Source organism: Petaurus breviceps, unplaced genomic scaffold, assembly GCF_028583685.1.
Source record: "Petaurus breviceps papuanus isolate PSGF00001 unplaced genomic scaffold, PetGlider_PUasm1.0 175, whole genome shotgun sequence".
NCBI lineage: Eukaryota > Metazoa > Chordata > Mammalia > Diprotodontia > Petauridae > Petaurus > Petaurus breviceps.
In genome coordinates, this window is record NW_027185764.1 from 42,633,347 (window position 1) to 42,655,971 (window position 22,625).

General features: G+C 37.1%; 1 long non-coding RNA gene across 1 annotated transcript in view; it reads right to left on the reverse strand.

Annotated features, from left to right (window-relative positions):
- LOC138159106 (uncharacterized) overlaps nt 1–22,625 on the reverse strand; it is a 31,288-nt gene that overhangs the window by 3,595 nt on the left and 5,068 nt on the right. The window contains exons 2-4 of the long non-coding RNA XR_011167806.1: nt 20,024–20,071; nt 14,731–14,824; nt 14,172–14,271 (exon numbers count right to left, since the gene is read on the reverse strand). This is a non-coding gene — a long non-coding RNA (uncharacterized lncRNA). The remainder of the gene's footprint in view (nt 1–14,171; nt 14,272–14,730; nt 14,825–20,023; nt 20,072–22,625) is intronic.

Below are 22,625 nucleotides of genomic sequence, written 5' to 3' on the forward strand. Positions count from 1 at the left end.
AGATAGATAGATAGATAGATAGATAGATAGATAGATAGATAGATAGAAGTGGCTCTCCCACAAACACCCTAACCACACATTTCCTCAGTCTACTCAATTTCCATGAGTTACTCCTCCACTCTACCTCAGTCACACACAAAGACTGTAATACCCTTGATTTTGCCATCACCTATGAATGAGCCACCTCCCTACTGAGTAACTCCAAAATCTTCTCTGATCATAATTTACTAACTTTACACCTCTTTCTCTATATCCCCTTATGAAAACCTGATCTTCAACTATATAATATGATCTTCAATCCCTTGATATCTCAGTTTCCTCTCAAGTCATAACCATTGTATAATTCACCATCACTGATCTAGATACTCTCTTCTGTTTTTCTCATCTTAACCCCTTGGTAAACAAGTTAAACTCTACATTTTCCTTCTCTCTTGAGTCATATCACTGTTTCCACCCTCTCTAGCCTTAGCCTTGTATCCCTTCTACTATCCATTGCTTTCACTCCTAAACACATGCTGCTGAATAAACATGGAGAGAACTCACTCAAGCATTCTCACTGGGTTCACTACAAATTTATATCATACAACTTCAATGGTGCCCTTAGTAATGCTAGGCAATTCTCCCTTATGAACTAACTATCCCACTCTCCACAGTAGCTCTTTCAGACTTTTATCCCTCCTCAACCTACCATGGTTCCATTACCTCTTCCACCCCCATAATCTGAGCTAAGAATTTTGCCTCATAAATTTTACAAAATATTTGAGGCAATTCACAATTGAGTTCCCTCTACTCCCTTCTTATTCATCTCATTACTTATATGTCATTTGCCATTATCTCCTACTTCACCCTTGTCTCACTTTAAGATGTGGCCTTGTTCCTAACCCACTACCTACACAAGTGATCACATTCCATCCATCTCCTCCAAAAGATTGTTCTTGTTATTCCAACTCTATCTTTTATTTTCATTTTTTCCTATCTACTGGCTCCATTCTTATTTTGTATAAGCATACCCATGTCCTCTTCATCCACCAAATCCCTCACTTGATTCTTCCAACCCTGCTAACTATCATTCTATATTTCTTCTGTAGGATGGGGTTATGATGAGGACCAAAGAGAGCTCCAAAGTGCTCTATTATTCATGGGATGTGTCACAATCTAAAGATTCTTTATGGTCTGAGAAACTTCTGAAACTAGTGGGGCTGCCTTTATATATTCCAGGGGGAGACCCCTTCTATCAGATACAAAAGACCCAGTGTGGTCATCCACCTGGGGAAATGTTTTTATTGTCTCTTCCAGGTATATGCAATTTACATTCCAATCATAGATAACCTGCCAAAGAAAGAGAATTCTAAATAATTTAATTTATTGTATGGACTCAGAGGTAAATAGAGCCCAAGTTAATGGTAGCATTTAAGCTCCTTGAGGGCAAGAATGGTTTCATGTTTTTTGTATTTCTGTCTTTGTATACATACCACCTAGCAAGGTCTGTGGCTCATTTTAGGTATATGATAATACTTGTTTAAAGTATGAAAAATTATACAGGTGCTTAAGTCACGAAACTTGGGATATCCAGGGCATAGAAAATAGAAAAAAAATAAGATGATTGTCAAGGAGAAATGTTTCAAGAAACTCTGGAAATTTGAACATATGTATTAAATTTCATTAGGTTTCTGTGAATTAGAGCTGCAAATCAGTTGTCAATATTTTTTTAACTGTTGTCTACAGAGACATATTAGATGTGGCAGAAAGTCATAAAAGGAATAGTTGCATCCCTTGCCTTTGCAGAACTTAATATAGAATGGGGAAGTGGGAGTGTATTTTTATATGGAATGTTTAGGTAAGCAAAAAGAAAAAAAAACAGATACACAAGGAATCTAGGATATCTTCAGTGTTCAGCAATGTGAACTCCAGGTGTGGGAACTCCATCTACCACAGACAATAGATTGCTGACTTAGTTGATAAGTCTCAGAGAGCATATAAAGGTTAAATGTCTTGCCCAGGACCATATCACTAGAATGTGTTAGGAGTGGGATATGAATTCAAGGTTTCCTGATTCTAAGCCTAGCATTATAGCCATTATGTTACTTTACTGTAGAGAAAAGACACAGGAAAATTCCACAATCTAGTAAAATTTTGATTGACCAGGGTGTTTAAAAATTATTTGTATAAGGGATGATCAAAAATCTTTATTCTTTTCAATTTGACTGTAAATTTGACACAGACTGTATTCTAAAATTAATATAACAGGATTTTCACTGCTGAACACAAGTTTAAATGCAAACTGACATATTCCATGACTAATAGAATACTTTGGAGCTCTCCTTGGTCCTCATCACACCCTAGCTTGCATTTTTATTTTCTGTGTGTATATCCTGTAGTCTCCTCAACTTTGCTTCTCCTTTTTTTCATCTATAAAAGGAAGGAGTTGGACTCAATGATCCCTAATGCTCCAAGATGCCAAGACCTTGCAATTTTTTCCATAACAAATTATTTCTCAATTTGGTCTTCCCAAGGAATAGGTTGTTCTATATAGTTCTCATCAATTTCTTGAGCACTTGGGGTGGCTAGGTGGTGCAGGGAATATAGCACCAGCCCTGGAGTCAGGAGGACCTGAGTTCAAATCTGGCCTCAGACACTTAACACACTTACTTGCCATGTGACTTTGGGCAAGTCACTTAATCCCAAATGCCCTACCTTTCCTTCTCCAAAAAGCACAAAATAAAAAATAAAATAAAATAAATTTTTGAGCCCTACAGAATCTTTACTTCTGTTCTGCTGATCAGCAGCTAGGATCATCCAGCACACCATCTTTGAAAGGTAATAAGAAGACCAAGGGAAAGTGTGTTCACTCTTATCCTTGTACAGCTGCTGGAAGACTATGACTTTCTATCTATGGGAAGCCCCTTCTTGCTGTCCCACCCAGACTTCTAGTGCTTCATTGAACATGTCTGAGCTTTCCATAGAGCATCTATTTTTCACATCATGCTTTGAACCACGGTTGAAACAAGATTTTTGCGGAAAGTGTTTCAATGTTGAATTCACATTTGCTTTCCTAAAAAATTTAATATGAAACTCTATGCCCTCAGGGCCAGGCATGTAAGAATACAATGACTTCCTGATTCTAAATACATATGCTTAGAGGTAATTTTTCCACTGGAAGTGAATTATTTGCCTTTTAGGATGTGAAGAAAAGTGACCATCACATAATAAAAAAAAAAATCTGAGAGACTTTGAGCTTTGAAAAACCAAAGGGTAATGTAAGTACAAAGAATTATTATTAAAACTAATGGAGAGAAAAGTTGAATATTAAAATGACATTACATGACTAAATTTTCAAAGAGCTCCTTTAATTACATCTTTAATGCAAATGCATCATCAGGTGTATGTTTAATTGAAAATGGATATTTGCACAAATAGATTGTGTAGAAAATGTCTAACTAGCTGTTTATATGCACATTTGTTTCCCAGTTGGGATACAAAAATATTTTTCCTCAAGAAAAGAGACATATGCCCCATAATGGTGTGTGTGATTGAAAAGACATTGTGAAATGCATAGTTGTTAGGAAAATAATCACCTTTAGGGACCTTTTATAGACACTGATTTAAATTATTAACTCATTTCTACAATGCCCTTAAACAAAACTATATAAAAACCAAAACCCAAATGCAGTAAAACAGTGTAACCAACCAAGAATTGACATTTCAATAATAAAGTTCCCCAATCAAGCCCACAAAAGTAAACTCAATCCCCTTTGATTATTCCACGGAACAAAGAAATTAATAGGGTGGGACTGGTACCCAAAAAAAGAGAGCGTATAGATTGATACAAGCAAATATTAAAGTACATTTCACTAAATGCACGTATTTTTGTGAAGCGTAGAGTGACAGTTGATTGGTACTGGGAGGGGGGTGCCATGGAGGAAGAAGTAGCCAAAGACCAAAAGATACAAGGACAGTCAATGAAATAAAAGGGCAGTGAATACACATACACACACACACACACACACATATGAAAGAAATGAAGAGTGAACTTGCTAAGGACCACTTCTAAAGGAATCACTGTCTCAAACAATCAGTTTAAAATATCATCAGTACGATTTTGCTTAACCTTTAGCTAAAGACCATTTCTTACAACAGAACCAATTTTTGCTGGTCCCTTGGGCTGTTCACTCAGACAGATTTCACAGCACTTCTTCAGGAAGCCTAAATGCAACCTACAGAATCCATCCATGCCTGCCAGCTCCTGACAATGGATTGAAATGAGTACTAAATAGCTGATGTTCATTGACAATATTTCTAGCATTCAGAGATGAAATAATAAATGGTAAAATAAAACCCACATGTGCTCATTCAAGTTTTGCTGATCCTTGGGTCTTTTCATGAATTCCTTGTACTCACCAACTAACTCCTAGGGGAATTTATGATTGCTTTCCTATCTTCCTTCACCATCATCCTGGTCAATTCAAAGAGATGGTGATAGGGCTGAGCCAAAACCATCCATCTCTAGTACTCTTGTTTTTGCTATTACCATTCCGCTGGGCTAGTTTTTTTTTCCTTTTAATTTCCTAATTGACAGATAGGTTGTCATTGAAAGAATTATTAGCTCCTGGTATTTTCTAACTGGAAGGAACTTTAGAGATCACTAAGTCCAGCCTCCTCGCTTTATAGATGGGAAAATAAAGGCCTCAGAGAGGTTAAGTGGCTTGCTAGTGTCTGTCAGATATAATTAGTAGAATAATTAGTGATATCTCTGGATGAATGGAAAGGAAAAGAGAAAGATTAGAAAGAACAAACTGTGATCCAGTGTGTGTGACTTCTGAAATGATCTATTTATTGCTCATTCAATCTGACCAATTTCAACAGAGTTGTTCGATGGTACTCTAAAACCTCACTGATTTAAAGTATCTTTGGACAAATGGGGCAGCTTCATAAAACAAGTAGACAGCTGAACTGGATTCAAGTTCAGTTTCTGACATACTAACAGTATGACCTTGGACAATCCACATCACCTCCCATTGCCTTTGGCAGCTCTCTAACACTGCAAGTTGCAGAGAAGGGATGGGACTTCTTCATTTGGTGGAGGCTATTTTTCTACCTGAGACTTTCCTATACATGAAATCTGATGTTCAGTTCTCTCTAACAAGAAAAATGCTTGTTTAGCTAATGAAAGTCTGAATAGATTGAAAAAAATGCAGCTTTGTTACTTAAAAGTACTCTCAGTAACCACAATTTAGGCAGTAGAAATTCTTAGAGGAAGCACTACTGAGACTAGATAAGCAAGGTTTATAATTTGCAGATTAATTGTTTGTATATATATATATGTATATATATATAATAATTTTGAAGTGCTTAGTACATTAGAAAACAATTCCTTTTCTTAAGAGTTGTGACACCCCACTCTCCCAATCTCATTAACATTATTAACTTTCTTAGAAAACTGTTAACAGAAAAAAGTAAATGTAAACTCCAGCCAGACCTGCCTTATCCAATGATTGTAGATTTTTAATTAACAGACTAAATTAACTTAATGAGCTTTTACTGTACAACTCAAAATTCCAAATGAACTGCCATGGTTGATTTGATCATGTATTTTTTATTTTGTCAAGTGTCTTCAATCTTATTCTGAAAATCTGACACATTTGTGATCTCATCAATGTGGCTCTGCCACATACATACGTGTGTCTTTGTGTAAGTGCTTTAATCTCTGTGGTTCTCAGTTTCCTGATAAGCATAATTCAGATGTTGGTTTGGAGGAAATCTGCATTCCTTTACAGCCCTCTATCTATGATACGTTACCACTCTTCACTAATTTGTCTAATGAAATAATGGCTGGACTTGAAGGTCTCAGCAATCTCTCTTAGCTTGAGAGCTATAATCCTGTCTATACTCCTTGGAATGATACAGATCGCAACCCATCTATACCCGCTCATCATGTGGGACTAACATACAAGATGTCCCATAAATATGTTATAGTAAGTCCTTCTAATAAAATGGGAGGTTGTTCTACTTTGTCTTGATATCAGCAATATAGCAATCTAATACAATTTGTCACACCACCAGCCCTTTTTTATTACTCATATTTAATTTGATGAAATTTTTTACAATAAGTCATTGATATTACTTACATGCAATGTGCAATAGATTCCTCATATATAACAAACACATTTGCACATCAGTTGAATTCTATGAAACTGATATTATTGTATTCACTAATGATGAAGTTTTACAATAGAGAAGACACTGGGTGGTGGTTGTTGTTCATCCTTCATTCTTGAAGAGACTACAAGTGAGGAAGACATGGGTTCAAGTCTTAAAACAGTTTTGTTAACCTTGAGTAAATTACATAATCTCTCTCTGCCTCAGTTTTCTTTTCTTTTCTTTTTTTTCATTTTTCAAATGCTTTAATAACTTCTGATTTATGTCATTCATTTCCACCAGATTTTGAGTTACAAATTTTCTCCCCGTTTTTTCCCCTACCCACCACCCCAAAATAGCAGTCCCACAGGATATCCCCTCCTCCAATCTGCTTTCTCCCATATCTTCTCCCATACTCCATTTGACTTTTCCAGTAGGGCATGGTGGATCTCTATGCCCCAGTGCCTATATTTCCCAATTCCCAATAAATCCCTTATTTCCCAATTACATGCAAAATAGTATTAATAATAGTATATACATATATATTTAAACATTTGATTTTAAAACTTTGAATTCCAGATTCATTCCCTTCCTTCCTTGTCACCCACCCTTACTAGGAAGATAAGCATTTCAGTATAGGTTGTACATGTGCAGCTAATGCAAAACCTTACCATAGTAGATATATTGTAAAAGACTGACTATATTTCCCTCCCTCCTATCCCACCTCCCACTTGTTCTATTCTCTACTTTGATCCCATCCCTTTTCAAAAGTGGGTGCTTCCAATGTCCCTCCCCGCTGCCTGCTCTCCCTTCCATCATCGCCCCCCATCATCCCCTGCCCCCCACTCTTTTGTAGGGTGAGATACCCTATTTAGTGTGTATGTCATTCCTTCCCTGAGCCAAATTCAATGAGAATAAGGTTGACCCATTCCCTTTTGCCCTCCTATTCTTCCCCTCCATTGTAGCCATCTTCCCTTGCCTGTTCTATATGAGATGGTTTACCCATTCCGTCTCTCCCCATGTCCTCTCATTATATTCCTCTCTCACCTCTTTATTTCACCTTTAAGTATCATCCCTTCCTATTAAATTGGTCCTATGCCCTCTCTCTATGGATACCTGTAAACATATATACACATATTCACATATGTATTCATATGCCTGTATACCCTCTGATGTAAACATATATATATATATGTATGTGTGTGTGTGTGTGTGTGTGTGTGGTTATATATATTTCTATTCCCTTCAACTATTTTCATACTGAGAAAAGTTTTATCATTTACAATTATCATTTTTGCATGTAGGAATGTTAATAGTTCAACTTTGATAAGTTCTTTATGATTTTTTTCCCTGTTTACCTTCTCATGCTTCTCTTGCTTCTTGTATCTGAATGTCAAATTTTCTATTCAACTCTGGTTTTTTCATCAAGAATGCTTGATAGTCCACTGTTCCACTGAATAACCACATTTTCCCCTGAAACATGATACTCAGTTTTGCTGGGTAGGTGATTCTTGGTTTTAATCCCAGCTCCTTTACCCTCCAGAATATCATATTCCAAGGCCGTTGATCCCTCAGTGAAGAAGCTGCCAGATCCTGAGGTATCCTGATTTGATTGTGTTTCCACAATATTAAAATTGTTTCTTCCTGGCTGCTTGTAATATTCTCTCCTTGATCAGAGAATTTCAGAACCTGGCTATAATATTCCTAGGAGTTTTCTTTTTGGGATCTTTTTCAAAGGGTGATGGGTGGATTCTTTCATGCTCTATTTTTCCTTCTGGTTTTAAAACATCAGGGCAGTTTTCTTTGAGAATTTCTTGGAGGATGGTTTCTAGCTTCTTTCTTTGATCATGGCTTTCAGGTAGCCCAATAATTTTTAAATTATCTCTCCTGGATCTATTTTCCAGGTCAGTGGTTATTCCAATGAGATATTTCACATTGCCTTCTATTTTTTCATTTGTTTGGATATGTTTAATAGTATCTTGATTTCTCATAAAGTCATTACCTTCCATTTGCTCCAGTCTAATTCTGAAGCAGTGATTCTCCTCAGTGAGCTTTTGAGATTCTTTTTCCATCTGGCAAATTCGGCTTTTTAAGGCATTCTTCTCCTCCATGCCTTTTTTTTAGCTTCTTTTTCCATTTCAGTTAGTCTGTTTTTTAAGGTATTATTTTCCTCAATTAGGCTGTTGATTCTTATTTCAAAATTTTCTTCCATTGTTCTCATTTCTCTTCCCAATTTTTCCTCCACTTCTCTTATCTGCTTCTTAAGGTACTCTATGGCCTGCAACCAGATTGCGTTTTTCTTGGAAGCTTTTGGTGCAGGAGTTCTGACTTTGCTGTCTTACTCCTCTTCCACTCTTTGATCCTTTTTGTCCCCAAAATAGGAGTCTAATGTTGGATTGCTTTGCCTCATTTGCTTCCTTTGCCTGGTCATTTTGCCACTCAAATTTGTTGACTTTTTGGCTTTTTGCCACAGTAAGACTCTGCCACCAGACAGGGGAGCTTTGTTCGAAATGCTGGGGTTTTCTCGGCTGCTTGAGGTATTAGTTGGGTGCCCTCTCTGAAGCCCCTACATGCTCTGGCAAGCTGGTCACACACCCCAGGATCTTCAACCTACACTGCAATCCAGATCCAAGCAGGTTAAAGCAAAAGCAATTATCCTTCAGACTGGTTGCTTGGTCTCCCTACAGTCTGCAAGCCAGGAGCTGAAGCTGCCTTGTGGAGGCAGCTGCACTGCCGCCCTTGGTGGCTTCTCACCCCAGGGGAAAAAGCCAATGCACTCCCAACTACTAGATCCCAAAGTCCACATTGCACTGACCTCTCACTTTGTCCTTAGCATCTATGTGTTGATATTTCTGGACTGCCACAACTGCTGGTGATCTGGAGTTCCTCCAACCCGAGGCTGGCAGGCTCACCCTGGGGCTAAAATCTCTGGCTCATGTGAGGCTGGACTTGGCTCCTAGAGTGCTACACTGGCCAATTCCTGCAGGCCTGCCAGGCTGTCCTCAGCAGGAGGTTAGCTTCTCTGTGTCATTTTGTGGGTTCTGTAGCTCCAAAGTTTGTTTAGAGTTTCCTTTTACATGAATTGGAGGTGGTGGGAGCCAGAGCTGCTTAGATGGACTGTTTCATACTCCACCATCTTGACTCCGCCCCTTAAGACCAGTTTTCTTTTCTTAAACAAGTTTTTATTCACATTTTCTCTTTCTCATGTTACCATAGTATCAAATGTATACCTTCTACTCCTCTTCCTGGAATGATATCCTACATTACAAATAGTGTTTCTTGGAGAGAAAAAGAAGAATAATAAAAGGCAACACAACCAATCGATATATTGGAAAAAATCCAAAAACACGTGCAAGGTGTAACACCTGTAAAGTACCCATCACCACAAAGGGGTAGGCTGGAGATGTGTTCTCAAATCTCTTCATTTGAGTCTCATTTGTTCCTTATAATTTCCTTATATTTACTTTAAATATTCTGGTGTGTAGGTCTTTCCATTTGTATTATTGTAGTATTGAGTATATTATTTTCTTGGCTCTACTTCAGTCTGCATCACTTCCTATAGATTTTGCCATACTTCTCTGAATTCACCACATATACCATTTCTTAAAGTACGGTAATATTCCATTATAGTCACATAAGACAATTTGTTTAATCATCACCAAGTTAATGGGTGTACACTTTGTTTCCAATTTTCAGCCATCATAAAAAGTGCTGTTTGAAATATTTTGGAAAATATGGAGACTTTTTCTTACAATAGCTTCTTTGGGGGTATGAACTCAGTAATAGGGTCTCTGGTTCAAAGGGTATTGACATTTTAGTTACTTTGTTTGCCTAATTACAAAATGCTTTTCAAAATCATTGTACCATTTCACAGCTCCACCAACTATGTATTAGTGTGCCTATCTTTCCAGAATCATTCAGCATTAAAAGTTGTAACTTTTGGTTCATTTTTTGCCAATTTCAGAGTGTAAGGTTAAATCTCAGAGTTGTTTTGATTTATATTTCTCTTATTACTAGTGATTTGGAGCATTATTTTTCAAGTCGTTGTTCCAACAACCCACTTCCCAGGACATATAGACTTTTCAAGCACCAAATCCCTCTTTCAGTCTTATCCAGGATAAGGTACTTATTTCCCTTTACCAACTATTTCTCTTCACTCAGTATAGCATTCATAAGTGGAATCCCTGATACCTCCAAAGTAAGGCCTTCTTTCTATCTTTCCCTTTCCAAAACTTTTGCCCTTCTCCCACACACCCCTAGAGATTTTCATTCTGAGACCACAGAGGTCACTTTCCCCTCACTTCAAGGCCTTTATCCAGTACAACACTTACTACTCTCTATCCCTCTCTTCTCCTCTTTCCCACTTTCCTATGCTGTGATATATTTCCTCAAAAGAAGCATTCACTTATGGGTAGGGTGTTATCAGGTTCCATCCATAATACCCCCTGACAACGTCTTCACTCTTACCTCTACCAGATTTTTACTTATACTACTGTCTCTTTGGGTACATTTAGAAAGTATTCTCTTACTGGTCTCTCTCTATTGTCAATTTCGTTACTATTTCTATCTTTGCCTGTGACATTCATTCACTCCTGTTCCATTTCTATTGTTTGGGGTGTTCAACAGCCAAATGATCTCTTCAGTTATGTTTTTTTCCTAAATTATTTCAAATTTTTCTTTATTGCTGAATGTTCATCATTTATTCTATATGGTTAATCTTGGGTTTGTAGGATAACTAACCCTGGGCTGCATCCTTAGCTTTGTTGCTTTTCTGAACATTCCATTCCCTCCTCCTTTTTTCTAGTGGCTATCGTGAAGTAGTCTTACATCATTTGAATGTCCTTTCCTTTGCATTTGAAGGTCTTTTTCCTTATGACTTGTAGAACTTGTTGTTTCTACATTGAATCATTAAATATATCCACTATATGTTTTGGAGATTATAGCCTTTTTTCTGGAGGTGGTGTGAATTTTTTCAATTGGAATTTCTTTTCCTATATTTTGAAGTTATGGGCAGTTCTATTATTTCCTGCACTATTTCTTTGTTATTTCCTTCATAATTCTTTTCTCCTGTTGTGTATTTCTAGGAGACCTATGATATTTAGTTTGTATTTGCATATCTTGTCTTAGAATTCAGTATGCTATCAGAGTAGACACTCTGACAAAAAAGGAAAATGTTGGATATTGGAAGGGATGTGGGAAAACTGGGACATTAATGCACTGTTGAAGTTGTGAATTGATCTAACTATTCTGGAAAATAATTTAGAAATATGCTTAAAGGGATATAAAACTGTGAATTACCTTTGATCCAGCAATACCAGTGTTAGGTCTTGTAATAATAATGAAATTTGAAGTTCCTTTTGTATTGCTAAGCTGACAGGTACTTAGCATCTAGTTCAGATTAAAACTCTGTTAAAGAAACAGAAGGTATGAACTCCTGTTGCTGACGTAACAGGAAGGGTATGAAAAGGGAGGAGCAATACTTTATATAAGGTAAAGCCCCAGAGAGGGAGAGTCAGACCTCCTAGGGATAAACTTCATGGAGGCAGAAGCAGCTGCTGCCAAGGAGACTGAAGAGAAAAGGCCCAGGCTAGAGAGAATTATTTTGATTTTGGGAATCTGGGTGAAGTGATTTTGATTCTGGGAACAGCTGGAGCTTCTGCTGGGGAGCTGCCAGCTTCTCCTGAAAGCTGGTGAAGACTGAGGAAGCATGACTGTGATGTTGGCACTTTGTATTAATCTGTTTGTGGCTTTGTTAAGGCTTGACTTCCTGGGAACAGAGATTGTGAGGGATTTAAGGTGGACTGGACATTGTGAGCTTCAGCATGTAACAGGAATAGCACAGAGAGATGGACAAGGAACTGGGAGTTATCTGCCTTTGAACCCAAGTGACAGTTTGGTGAATCCAGGTAGGAGCTGGGACCATGGGAGGAAATCCAGGGAATCTGAGAGACTAACCCAAGTCAAGCTGAAAGAAGACTTTATTTGAATACTGTGTACTGACTGATTGTAAGAAGATTGTAACTTATTTGTGACTGAGGGGTAGATGGCCTGTGTGTTTTATACTACTTCTTAAGAGAATGCAAAGTAGTGATTGATATTGTAACTTAGTGTGCCTCATGAGTGGAGAGCTTTTACTATTGTATACTGTGACTCTTAAGGAAGAAAGCCTCCTTTAAGGATGATTGAATAATTGGGTTGATTGGATAATTGAGCTACTAAGTGATTGATTGACTAAATGATTGTACTTTGTTCAAAACTGTGATCACTGTGGTGAAAACTATGTGGCCATTTTCTGTGATAAGTTGTTGTGAGTGCTGTATTCTGATTATCTGTGACAATTTTTAACATTGTGAATGCTGTACCTTGATTTACTGTGAATGTTTTGCTCTGATTTGTTATTGAATAGAGTGTTCATTATACTGTGTAATTAGAACCTTGAAAACTGTTCAAAAGGATGCTTATTAATTGTGGAATGGCTGAACAAGTTGTGGTATATGATTTTAATGGAGTATTACTGTCCTATAAAAAATGACAAGTAACGTGATTTAGAAAGACTTCCAGGGACTGATGCATAGCAAAGTGAACAGAATACAGTAACAGCAATATTGCTTGATGGAGAATCATGAATTATGTAGCTATTCTTAGCAACACAATGATCCAGATAATTCCAAAGCATTAATTATGAAGCATACTATATACCTCCAGAAAAATAACTGATATTAATTGAATATAGAGTGAAGCATTATGTTTTCTTTTAATTTCTTTCTTTTTTTTAAATTCAAATCTTGAACAAAATAACTAATAGGTAAATGTTTTACATAATTGCACATGTGTAATCTATATCTGATTGCTTACAGTCTTAGGGATAGGGGAGGGAGAGAAGAAAGAATAGAATTCAGATCTTAAAACTTTAAATAAAAATGTTTTAAAAAGAATTCAGTAAGCTTTCCTTGTATGGTGAACATATTTTCTTTTAATATTGTTATTTTTTTATTCTCTTCTGGGTTGTCCTTTTTTCTGTGCATTTTCATTCCCAATATGTAATTCTCTCTTCTGTTTCCCTGGTAAGGCTTGTTATTGAAGATTCAAGTTTTTCTGATCTGTTCATTATTTTTTGCTGCCCAGGATAAAACATTCCATTTCCATTACACTTTTAAACCACTCAGACATAGTGTATTACACTTCCATGTTCTCCTCAAATTCTAGAGTCCTCTGTATCAAATGTTAGATCATTTTCCTTTATCTTTCAGTAATTACTCATAAATGTCAGAGCTCATGTACTAGATCATGTACTAGACCATATTTCTTTTTTGTTGTTACTTGTTACTGTTTTCCCTTTTGATTTATCTGTTTTTAAAGTTTTTGAGTTTTCTTCTTTCTGAAATATTTGGTACTTTTGATCTCTTCCCCATCCCCTAATTTCCCTATCATTCACTTCTTGACTCCTTCCCCTCTGATTGTGGTTTCCATGGAGTCTGGATTGTCCCAGTATTCTCCCCCATTGGACAATTCATAGCATACCAACCTAGGTCTCTGTCCTGAGTGATTTTGGGTGTTCAGAACTGACCCCAACTGGGTGCTATGCTCTTCAGGCTTGATAACATGCTACACAGCCTCCTATATAAATGGTGTCCTGTCTGGGTGACCTGTGCCACTCCCTTTGTTCTGCAGTTCCCATGTTCTTCAGTTCATCAGTTCAGAGCCTATTTTCTCTAGCACTAGCATTTAAGAATTTTTTAGTGTTAATGCTTCTAGGTTGTAACCCCTGGCAGGCTTTTGCTCCCACAGGGTTGTGCCTAAGCCGGTTGTCAAGCCCCATGCAAACTTTTGCATCCTGGAGCTGGGATCTTCATGGCACTGGAAAGGGAGAGGGAAGATCAAGTAGATTTTGATATAAACCTGTTTTGTGTCCTTGTGTATGCTAGCATGGTCTTACTGCCAAAGGTGTGGAAAGTGGGGGAGGAGTGCCGAATGAGCCCATCATCAGGGGAGAATCAGTTCTTGGGGATGTTTTTTTTTTTTGGAGGGTCACTTACCTTCTTTTGAATTCTGAGTGTCCTAGAAAATAGAAACAGCTGCAGTTTCTTTTTCTTCGGTGCATAATTTGTTCTGGAAAGATTTGGTGGTCATGGGGATCTGAAAAAAGAAATGTGCAGTCTGCCATCTTGTTGCTCCTATGACCCAGAAATGTGTGCCTTAGTTTTCTCATTTGTAAAATGAGGTGGTTGTACATAGTGATGTATGAGGTCTCTACTAATTCTAAATCTATGATCGTATAATAAATAACAATTGTCTCACAGAACTTTAAGGATTAAAACATGCTTTACCTACATTATCTTGCATGGGGTGACAACTTCATGAGGTCAGCACTATAGCTTTAGTAAATTGTTTTTTACAGATGATCAACTAAAGCTCAGAAGTGAAATGATTTGCCCACAGTCACAAAGCTAGGAAAGGTAAGTTTCAAACCCGATTCCCTACATCTCCCATTATTTTACATGATTAGATTTCATTTCATTTATTTGACATGATTATAAGATGACATACTAAGAGACAGTGTTACTATAAACCCATTTGGATGCAAAAACTTCTAACCTAGAATATTTGAAATTGGCAACACTCTCTTCTGAGACCACACTGTGTGCTCACTCAATGATGGTCACCAGTCTCTCTGTCATCTACTTTAGACCTAGTAAGAAAAAAAAAAGCCTCAGTTACTTTCTTTACATTCACTCATTTCATGGTTTGAACAAGTTCCCCCTGCCATTCTTTTCTAATACTGCGGGCACTAAGGAAGCAAGTTCTCAACAGAGCTTCACATAACAGAACTGACATTGTGCTATTCCCATAGGGCTGTATAGGTGGGGGTTGCTACCTTGAATCAAAGGTGTCCTTAGATCTGATAAATTTAATTAATATCAGAAAACCAATCAGTTCTCTACCTGCTGACCCCAAGCATGCATTAAGCACCTTTTATTTGTCAATACTACTTGTTCCTGGGGGGTGGGTGGGATGAAAATTTTAACAGTTCATACCTTCACAGAACTTAAATTCTACCAAGAAGATGAAACCATTAACAGATAAGTAAATGCAGCACATGTACCCTTATATACACAGATATCATATAGACAATCATAAGTAATGTTTATCTGACCATGATTTGACCAATTATATATCCAGTGAGGCATCACATCCCCATAATGAGATGATTCTACTCCCAATTATGTGGGATGAGATAATCTCATAAACTCATCTAATGCAAAGAACTTCAGAACACAGGGTAGTTTTTTTCAAAGCATAGGGTAGACCTGGGTGGGGTTTTATGGTATAGGATTGGCATAGCATAAAGACATTTAGCACCTTGGAGCTATGGGAGAAAGGAACTGGGAGGTAGAAAAAGTGCAAAAATAATTTAGGATAATGATAAAGACATATTTTACTTAGGTTTTTTTTGTATAACTGAATTAATATACTTTTTCTTTCCATTGTAACCATCTCCCCCACAACTGAATTCTCCCTATGATAAAACGATGAAGGACGACATCTAATTCAAAACTTTGTCTAATATTCTTAGTGTTCCCTCATATTTCTGCAATAAGTTAGGTGTACTTTGTTATCTATTTTCTATAAACTCTATCCATTTAAAAATGTTTAGGGTTGACCCTGTGTCTAAGAAAGGGGAAAAAATATTTCTCCTCATTTTTTTCCAGGTAGTCCCATCCAAGGATTCAAAATTCAGTTTTTAAAAGTTGCTAGTGTTGTGTAGCTACAGTGCAGATTAAAGAGGCTTTATGGCCAGATTCAGAATTCTGCCACCATTTGAAATATTGTTTCTAGGAGGACATGTGCTTCCACTTACAAATATGTGACTTATAAGCCAAAGCTAGGAACAGAGCCCATTTGTAAGGTAAGTGATGATCCAGTATTAGCTAGGGTGCATAGCACTTTAATTCATTGGTACCACATTAACATTGGTTAGTGTATCAATTAATGAGAGCTTGGAATTCTGAAACATAAAGGTTAGATATGTTTTTATGGCGAAACACTTAAGAAAACCTCCAAAGCACAGGTTATGCCTGGAGAGGATATGCCCTGGTTCAGTTCTACATTTAGAGCTTTTAATTACCTGGGATAGGATCTATAATGTCACTTTGCCTACACCATAATTTTGTCTAGTGCCAGGCCTGTCAAAGATAGTAACTGCCAGAACAGATCAGATTTAAATCAGTATCATTTATAGTCCCCATTTTAAATTTAAATTTTATAGAAAAACTCAGGAATCGTATGTGATTCAGTTTTATTATTTAGAAGCAAACATAAGAACTTAGTGAGAAAACTCACAAACATCCCAGAGGAAAATAACCTAACTCCAAGAGTTTTGTTTTGAGATTCTACTTTGTTGCATGTGTTGAAAGGAGAACTAACCTCTTTGTTCACATGCCACACAAAAAGAAAACATCAAAATAATTGCCCAGCTAAGTTGAATGGACACCATTACTTTCTATATGTGGCCATCTCACCATGATGAGCAGCAAAATTTTCATCTAAACCTAACTTAACCACATTACTTCAAATGTCCAGGGGACCTGCCTCTACTATTAGTTAGTGAATTCTCATCTAATGCAAAGTAATTTTAATACTTGTCAAAGCTTAACATAATTTAGAAAATAAATTTGTAAAAAAAATAGCAATCCTCAAATCTAATTTATATAAGCTTTGCCAATACTACATTGCAACCCCTCTCCATTCACGTAGGTAATTGAAAGTAGAGAAGAATGACATAGACCTGAACAAGAGCTTCTTTTTTTTTTTCCTTTTGGAGTTAGGAGATCACCCATTTAATTAGGCAGACATCAGTAACCTGAAATAGCATGGTATTAATTCAATGATCATATTTCCCATCTTAATTAAACTTTTTATTTAGTGTATACCATTTGGGTGATTTCTGCAGATGACAACTTGTTGAATTTGCTGACAAATGCCCAATACCTATACTTTCCTGAAACATAGAAATCTTTAAATTTCCATAAGAAATAAACAATTTTCCCCTACTGGAAGCCTCCACAGCTTATTGATAGTGTTTGGGGGGAAGAGAATGTGGCTAGGTGGGAACCTTCTTAGGACTATTCCTAGAGGCCTCCTCCAATAGATTCCATCTCAACAACAATTCCCTTTCTACCTCTTCTTGCCTCTTATCTCAAAAATTGGTATATTACTTCTCTCATTGTACAAGAGCATTTTTGAAATTTTATTGCATTTTTGGAAGGCAGAGTGGCATCCCTCAATGGAAATTGCTCTATCAGTGCAAAGGACTATTACTATTTATTTATCACAACAGTCCTCATGATCACTTCCCCAGGGAAGCACTAGAAATATCTAACTCATTACTACTATATAAAATAGCATGAGATATTTTGAGCATGAATGAGACTAAAGCAAAACAAATTCTATGGTATTTGTATCTAGACTTCCAAAGGAAAAGGCTGCCTGTCAGGGACCCATGGAAGCTGCAAATGTTGGGGTGGATGACTGGGTGGCTCAGTATAAATGTTGTCCAGCCCAGTTTTCTTCTGCAGTACCTATTTAATTGTTTGTTGTGCTTTTCCAATTAAGGTCTGCAGCCCATTGGACATTCCCAGACATGTTGATGAGAGATAACTGACTGAGAAGGAGTCAGAGACGACTGATTCAGCTGGAAGTTGATCCCAGTTGCTAATTTAAATCTACAGCAGAAGCGTCAGTGTATCTGTGGCATTCTTTAAGATGGTGGGGGAGGCCAAATGTATGGGGCAAAGCATTCTTCTCCTTTCTCTAACTAATGTTGGGTCTTCAATGTTTATAAACAGCTGCTACAATAGCCCCAAGCTCTAGAGAAAAATGTAATACATCCAAGAATTTGACAGGCAAAACTGAGCATTTGTTCAGAGGAAGATAGCCTCCTCCTGTGGTTTGGGTTAACAAGAGCCATGGCATTAATGGCATTTGTCACATTTGGAGCAGCTGCCTCATGAGAGTGGCAGCAGCGACACCATTACATACCCCACTACGACTTTAGTTATACATCAACATTTTAGAGGTACTGGCAGTAGCCCAGCCGTGACAACTGGACCAGTAAAGACAATGTCAATCCGTGGGAATTTGTCGCAAGAGCAGAAGCAGCCAGTGAGTCTCTGTGTACAGACAACCATCTAAGGTGATGAAATGGGGGCACATCGCTTACCAACCACATTTGGACTGTGGTGTCAGTAGTACCAATCATATTTATAGAATCATGGGATCTCAGACTTGGAAGGAGTTTGAGAGTTCATCTAGTCCAGCCCTTGCCTGAAATATAAATTCCCTCTTCCACATTCCAACCTTAGCTTCTTCTCAGACAGCTACAGGAATGGGGAACTCTCTATATCACAAGAGAATCATTTCTATTTTTGTTATTTTGGTGTTTCTCAGTCACTTCTGCCACGTGTGATTCTTCATGACCCCTTTGGTTTTGTTTGCTTGTTTGTTTTTGGGAAAAGATACTGCAATGGTTTGAATTTCCTTCTCTATCTCTTTTTCAGATGAAGAAACTGAGGCAGACAGGGTCGAGTGACTTGCCCAGGGTTACACAGCTAGTAATGTCTGAGGCTGGATTTAAACTCAAGTCTTCCTGACTCCAGGCCCAGCAGTCTATCCATTGCACCACACATTTCTAAATATTTCTAAGTTTTTCTTTATATTGAATCAAAAAAATCTACCTTTCCCTAACTTACCCATTCACACCAGATTTGCCTTCTGGGCCACACAGAATGAGTCTAATTCATCTTCCATTTAACAGTATTTTAAAAAGGGTAAAGAAAACTATCATATCCCCTGTTCTCATCTGCTAAAAATCCTTATTCTTGTGACTAATCTTCACATGACATAGTTTCATGCCTTCTGCATGATCCTGGACGTTCTCGTCTTGAAAAATGGCTCATTTTTTTTTTTTACTATTGTTCCTTTTGTGAAGAATATTTAAGCAAAAGAAGCAAATCTCTAAGATGGTGGACAGTTCTTTTATGTCTAAAAAGAATTTCTATCATAGAACATGTATTCTGAGATTTGAGATCTATGTAGAGAATTATGAAATTGATAATAAGATGAACTAAACAAGTAACCATTCTTTAGTCTGGCTTGGTAGTTGTACATATTTAGAGATAGAGGGAAATGCATTCATTTAAGCTATTTTTGCACTATCAAAAATTGTTTCCAAAAATTCTAATGATTTTTTTTCTTCAGACAGAATGATTTGATGTTGTTGTAAATATATTGCAAAAATAATGCAATTTATTCCATGGACTGAAAGTGGAAGGGACTCGAGCTATTATCAGTTGAAATCCTTCATTTTTAAGAGACCCAGAGGGATTAGGTGATTTTCCTAGGGTTGTGCAGATAATAAGTAGTAGCATTGGGTTTGAATAAAAATCTTTTAGATACTCAATATAGGGCCCTTTTCAAAGCACTATAAGAGCCTGCCCAACTCCATCAGGAACAGACTCAGATACTACTGGAGGACAGATTAATTCAGACCAATATGAAATAGATGGTTGGGAAGTATCTGGTACACTTTATTTCTGTAGGAAGTACAGGCCAATTAATCACATGGAAGTCAGCCATAACCCATTGAATTAAACAAGTTGATGTTGACAGGCTCATCAAATGCTCAATTGTCCACTTCAATTTGATTGGTTGACTTTAAAGATTTTGCTGGTATCTGCATTGTGAAATTCAAATATCTGTCATCACATTTCCTCAACACATGAAATCTCATCACATTTTCAACTCTAGGCATATAGAACCACTTATGTTGAAAAAATGTTTTCTAGTTAGTAAGAGAGATTACCAAACTTTTAGAATCATTGCTGCTCACCTGAAGGCTAGAAGAAATGAACAACAGGAAAGACATTTTGACTCCTACCTGAAAAATCATTGTAATAATGCACTGTTAATTTAGGTTACTTCATCAGACCAAAAAGATATCCCTTTCCCCTCCCCACCCCACTAAAATTTTCATAATATGGAAGGACTATTGTAAGCAAGGATGAGTCCCATACTAGCCTGTTGTCTAATCTTTAGGATAGAATGACTAATTTCTAGCTCCTGTCAACCCCTCCCCCCCTTTTTTATCACATCTATTTAGTTTAAATACTCAGGGTTCTCAGGATATGAGAAATCAGATTAAGCCTAGAAAACTGTTTCAAGCATGGATTTGATCTAGACTGAACCATCGAAATTAGTTAAATCAACTTAAAACCTAACTATTTTTAGTACAAATTCAACTGAAATGTTTTCATAACACGTTCAGAAAAATTATCTTTCCTTTTCCAATCTCTTGTCTGCCTTCTCCCTTCCTGCACTTTTCGTTTTATCTTTCTCCTCCCTTTCATGTCCCCTTCCTCTCCCTTCTCTTCTCTTGCTTTGCTTTGCTTTACTTTTCCTTTTCTTTTGTTTCCCTTTTTCTTTCTCCCTTCTCCTTTCCCTTTTTAGAATCTTTACCCCAATAACCAGATTTATTATTCCCCCTATCAAAGAATGGTTTATTGCTGCTGTTGTTGGTCAGCCATTTCATTCATGTCCAGTGCTTCATGACCCAGTTTGGGGTTTTCTTGGCAAAAATATTGGAATGGTTTGCCATTGCCTTCCCCAGCTCATTTTACGGATGAGAAAACTGAGGCAAACAGAGTTAAATGATTTTCCCAGGGTCACACAGCTAGCAAGTACCTGAGGCCAAATTTGAACTCTCTTCCAACCACCATGCACCCCCACCACGGCTCTAGGTCTAGCTCTCCTCTGTGATGCCAGCTGCTCCTTCAAAACATGGTAGGGAACATAATATTTTATGTAAAAAAAGATAATCTGGTGACCTTTAATATCTTGTATTTTTTTTAGAAAGGTATCATGTATTAGTACTTCTGTTAATGAAAATTTAGTTAACAGTCTCCTAAGCATGTCATAAACAATGCTAGCTCTGATTAGTATTATGCAATTTCAGATAATGATAGAATTGAAGCATCTCCTCTGTATTTCTCTGCAATTGTTTGAAATCAAACTAGAACAACATTGCTCCCATGTACAGAGCTGAATGGTGAAAAACACATTTATTATATACACAGAAAGAAAAAATAAGGTAGCCTTTTGTTCTCAATATGTTAGGTTTTTAAAATATGAAATTATCTTATTTTTTTAAAAAAAGCATTTTGAATATAACTAGTATGTCACAGAGTAAGCAAGAAAACCTGGGTTTAAGTCCTAGTTAGTAGGTGCTGCCTATGCAACTGTAACCTCTCAGAGTCTCACAAAACTCTCTAAGACTGTCAGTCACAGATGAGTAGTTGACTTGCATCAGGGGTTTCCACTCTGGGAGCTCCCCTTAGCAATGACCAACCAACCAAATAATTACAAAGAAAGAATGGAACTAGAATTCCTATGGATTAGTATATTTCCTATAAGGCAATTAGTGACAACTACATCATATATATCTATATATACATATATATGTATGTAGATGTGTGTTATGCATATATATAGTTAAAAGGAATTTAATGAAATTTAGAAAGCTATCAGAAATATTTATTTAGTACCTATTATGTGCTAGATACTGTCCCTTGCACAGGCTATACAAAACCAAAAATGAACTCTATCCTGCTCTCTGGGTCCTTACATTAGGGAGGGACAACACGTACATCTATATACATAGAGAGAATAAACACAAAATAAATAAACATGTTTTAGGGAGGGGACATTAGCAGTTTGGGGGACAGAAGGCTTCATATAGAAGGTAGTTCTTGAGTTCAGTTTTGAGGGAAGTAAAGGAATCTATATGGCAGATATGAGGAAAGGGCGGGGGGGGTTGGCTAATGCAAATGTAGAGAAAGGGGAGATGGAGGGTTGTGTGTAAGAAACAAAAAAGGTGGTATTTTTGGATAGATCATGAAGGGTGAGAAGAAATGTATAAGGAGGTTAGAAAGGTAGGTCAGAATCAGGTTGGAAAAGACTTTTAAAAGTCCAAGAGGAGTTTTTATTTTGTTCTAGAGACCATAGAGTGTTTATTGAGTACCAGTGTGACAGTGTATGACTTTCATTTAAGAAAAATTACCGTAAGCTATGGATCATAGATTGGGGAGAAGAAATTTGAGTCAGGAAGATTAGGGGATCAAGGCAATATTCCAGGTACAAGGTAATGAGGACTTAAACTAAGGCAGTAGCTGTGTAAGTATATTGAGTGGGTAACCAGTGTAAACTAGTCATTGCAGGAGTAAAAATGACAGGATTTGGCAATTGTTTGGATGAAAGTCAAGGAAAATGCTGAGGTCTTGAACCTGACTTACTGGAGAGAAAGATAATGGTGATCTTAAAAATAGGGAAGTTAAGAAAAGTGTATTTGAGGGAAATATAATGAGTTCTGTTTTTGACATGATGATCTTGAGATGCAATGGACCATCCATGAAAAATGTCTAGTAGACAAGTTAGTG